Below are 4,650 nucleotides of genomic sequence, written 5' to 3' on the forward strand. Positions count from 1 at the left end.
GCCGAGTGCCCGTGCGCGCATGCGCACGAGCAGCCCTGCCGCCTAGGCAGCACCCGCCGACCGTGGGCGCCCTGAACACTTTCTCTCCCAGCGGTACCTTTTAATTCCGAAACCCAGGTTATATTTAAATGGCCTTAATGGAATTGAAACGTGCTCTTTTAGTCTGATTTGCCAACATGTAGGAAGCTTTTACATGCGTTATAACCCCTCAGTCTTTTATTGTTTATAGCAGAGGTTTTTTTGTTTTGTTGTTGTTATTGTTGTTGTTGTTGTTGTTGTTTTCAAAAAACAGACGGGCACTGAGGCCCGCCAGGTCCGGCAGAAATAGCAAGACTCAGCTCGTTGGCTTCCTTGGTGCATGACCTGCAGTTTTCTAGAGAACAGCAACAGAGACGCACGTTTCCTGCCTTCATTAGCATATGTTAATAACCATGCCACCATCTTTTCCTCACTCTAAGACAGTTAAATACGATTCAGTCATCCTTAACACTGACACTGTGTTTTCTTTAACTGTGTCCTTTTTATTTAGTTTTGAAATTATTTTTATTGAGCCAATGTTGGTATACAATACTGTCTATACAATACGGTCTGCAGCTTCTCACATCTTCAAATACAAGCAACCATACCACACCCACCACTGAGGCCCTGTCACCTGGTATTTGTATTTCTCCTGAATTATTCCATATAGCATACCCCCTTCCAGTTCCATCCAAGTTTTCAAAAGTAGCAAGCTTTCATTTTGATGGCTGAGTAATATTCCATTGTACACATATACCACCTCTTGTTGATCCACTTGTCTTTCCTGGGCGTACAGTCTGTTCCCTCTCGTGGCTGTTGTAAGTAGTGCTGCAGAGAATACAGGAGTGTAGGTTTCCCCTCAAACTAGCTCATACTGTGTGGGGGTATTTTTTTCTATTAATTCCTTCATCAACTTATCTTCCTCTCTTCTTTTTTCCTTAGTGGGGAAAAAGGTATGCTTATTTCTGCTAATATAACAGGAATTGTAAGAACCAAAAGCCAAGCTATAATTTCAGACAGACGTGACACTGGAATGCTGACTGTGTGTGTTTCATTTAATTCCTAATCTTGTTTTGTTTGTTTGTTTGTTTTTTCCTTTTACAAAATCTTCCCAGTTTTCCTTGGCATATTTTAGGTTCACTTCTAATCCTTTATCCCATGCCCAATATATTAATTGTGACATCTAATGGCGATTTTCTCCTCTGACACTGAATACTTCACTTTACTAAGAATACTCACTCAGCTCCCTTTTTCTCCCATGGCAGCACAGCCACGTCCCCACACGGGCATCATCCTTTGTGGGCTTGATCTTTCTTCTGACGTGAAAGCTTTAAAATATTTGTACTGCATTCTTCTCCTCATGTCACGCCTTGAATTTTCTATTAATTTAGAACGTAGGTCCCTGGAAATTTCACCCTTTAATTTCCAGAAGCATTACCCGCTCCTCAAGCTACAGCTGCCAGTGTATTCACACTGTTGGTTAGATTTTATTTTATCACCATAAATATTTTTTCATTGCTAATTCTTTCCAATTCGATCTCATTTAATCTTTGTCTTTCTCCTCATTCAGTGCTACTTGAACTTGTTTAGACTCCTCCCTGGAAGAATTTCCTCAAGTCGAGGACATGCATGTCCTACTTTCTGGATCTTTGCGCATCTGAGCACATCAAAAACTCTCTCCATTCTGCACAGAAGGCTAGATGATGGCATTAGCGGATAAAGCAAGGCTGGAAAACATTCATTTTCTTATAAGGGCCCCATACAGGTCCAGTCTGTCCAGCTTCAACAATAGCACATTGGATGTCTGACAATATTTAGATCTTCTTCATTTTAAAAATAAATTATGTACTTTAAAAATAAGAAAAATTGGAAGGTTTCCTCTTTCCATTGGCCTGTGGGACTCTCAAGGGTATGCTTAAGCGTCACGTTCCTTCATGAGTATTTCATGAAAATCAGAATGACTTCATCAAAGGGCAAAGTTTACTTTTGTCAGCTCAGGCTTGGAAGGGACGAGATGCCTTCTCCCTGTTCATTTTTCTTTTGCTCTCTCTGGAGCTCCTGAGGAACCCAGCGTGTCTATTCTTTGCCCGGCCAGTGGTCCAGTGGGTGCTATGATTCCATTTTTTTTCACTTTTGATTCACTTCTTTGATAATTTTCATTCATTATTGCAAAAGGCGGGGGGCATTACCATTATTTCCAGAAAATTCCATTTTCATCTCGCTCATTGTAATTCAAACTAATTTCTAAATTTTGGATTTATAAAATATACAAAGAGAGGACAAGGCATTTCCATCTCCCCACACCCAACTTCCCCATTGCTGAAGCCAGTCTGGGGGATGGGCAGGCAGGGTGGGAATCCGGCATGTCACTGACACATCTACTCGCTCTCTTCTAGAGCGTCTGGCCGCCGTCTGGGAACCTCTGCCTTGTCTGCTGCCTGTCCATCGTGGGGTCGATGGCCCTTGACGGGGGTGTTCCTGGGAGGCCGACCTTAGAGCACAAGCCGCTTGGTCCACTCGATCACGTTTGTGTGTGTCGTGTGTGGTGCCACTTTGGAAATGCCCCTAACTGTCGGCGCGTGGAGTGGGCGTCTCCAGTATGAGTCTCTTGATCCCGTCCTCTTCCCACACTGTATTTTAGGGGGAGGCCACCGTCCACTCCACAGGTTCCAGGGCATGGAGTCAGGGCCCCTTGCGGGTGGCGCCACAGGGGCTTGAAGTCCGCCCTTGTGCGGGCTGAGGTCCGCCACAGCCTCTCCTCTCCGGCTTGCTCTGCACAGCTGATCGCTAATCTGTATCACTGGACTCACGGAGTCTTGGATACTTATTTTCTACTCAGTTGTGATCCAATTCTACCTTATGTGTTTGTTTAATTTATACTTGCCTTTTGTTTACTTTGTTGTTTGTTTAGCTCCCACTACCCCGGGGTGGACCGTGTCCATCTCACCACCACATAACGGTGGTCCTGGAAATAACAAGAGGTGCTTCCCTGCTTTCTGACAGTACTTGACGGCCACGTTTCTCTGGTATCTACCACAGCCTGCCATTCGGCCGCTTTCCTGTGGAGACCCGCTCTTCTATTGGAGAATGAAATTAGCGACCGAGATCTCCCAAGGCAGACAAAGCGCTGAGAGGCTCTCTGCAGGCGCCTTCCTCCCATCCAGCCCAGCTGCTGTGCCTATGAAATAATGGAAACTTGAAGGTGTCTCGTCCTCTGAGCTCCCACAGCTGCTATCATCACTGTCCCGGGGCTATGCAAAGTGCTTTCTAACTGATGAGTAGATTCGCCCACGGAAGGACCAAAGGCCCTGACTTTAGCCATTTGAATGCCCCCAGCCCAGCATCTCATGACCGAGTCGACATGTTGGGACGCAGGAGCACGCCGTGAGCTGCAGCATCTCCCAGCCGCTGGCCGTGAGGCCCCCAGCCCTGGGCAGGCTGCAGGAGAGGCGGCGGGAGCGCCAGGACAGGCGCCCACGAAGGCAGCCGAAACAGGCAGCGTGGGCAGGGGTGGTCTCCACCCGCATGACCAGGCAGAGGCCAGGTTGAAATGACCGGTGAACAGGAGCCACGATCATGAAGCATCACGGTGAGACTGAGCGACACTCAGGAAGCAAGGCCCTGGGCCCTGCTGCGTCCACTCTCCCCTGGGTGGAGCCCCCAGCAGCCCGGCCAGCCCCGCCTCCCAGGAGCACAGGCCCACCGCAGGCCAGGCCAACCTCATGCGACGGCCACTGCTCCCTGCGGAGCTTGCCAAGACTGCTGCGGAGGGAGCAGGGCCTGGGCCGTTGGTGGCATCTTCTTGCAGGCAGGGCTAGGGCGGGGTGTGCCTGTGCGCCCCACCCTGCACCCACAAATGTTTGCAGAATGAGTGAGTGAACCAGTGGCCACGGGCGGGTGAGAGCGTGGACCGTGAGCAGCGTGGTGGCCGCTCGGGTGGCTTTGTCTCAGCCTGGAGCTGAGGCTCCCCCCGCCGGGCCCTCCCTCCCCCTTGGCCGGGTTCTCAGCAGGATGTTCGCAGCCCTTTGATGTCACAGGCAGCATGTCAGGCGCGGCCTGAGGGAGTCTTCGACCCAGGCAGGTCTGAGCCTTCCTCCAGGGCAAGCCCCAGGATGTTGGGGTGGGGTGGGCAGGCCCCATGGCTGCTGCCGCCCCCTCTGACATCTGTCCCAGGAGACGGAGGACATCGGACGTCCGTAGGCCGTTTAGCCTGATGCCAGCTACGTTGGAGGCGGGCGGGCCGCCACGCAGCAGCACTGGGCAGGGCCGAAACCCTCCGGCAAGGCCAGGCCGCCCGCCAGCCCGGGCGGCCACAGCTGTCTGCTGGACACACCAGGAGAAGCCCCACCGCTTCTGCGCCATGCACTCCAGATTTGGGGAACCGAGGTGGAGACTCCGACGGCGAGAGGCGTCTCAGCAGAGGGCGGGGCAGTCTGGGTGCAAAGGACACGTGAAACAGCCAGGCGGGCCGCGGGCGAGCTGGCGGGAGGTCGGGCTTGGGCCTCACCGTTCCAGCCTCGGGCCAGTCTGCTTGGAGCCCCTGACAGGCACAGGCGCTCCCGGCCCGACCACAGGACGCCCACGCGCATGGGCAGCTGCGGCCGCCGCTCTCCTCCCGGAAGCCCGCAGGAG

This window comes from Condylura cristata, unplaced genomic scaffold (assembly GCF_000260355.1).
Source record: "Condylura cristata isolate star-nosed mole 26May11 unplaced genomic scaffold, ConCri1.0 scaffold00007, whole genome shotgun sequence".
Classification (NCBI taxonomy): domain Eukaryota; kingdom Metazoa; phylum Chordata; class Mammalia; order Eulipotyphla; family Talpidae; genus Condylura; species Condylura cristata.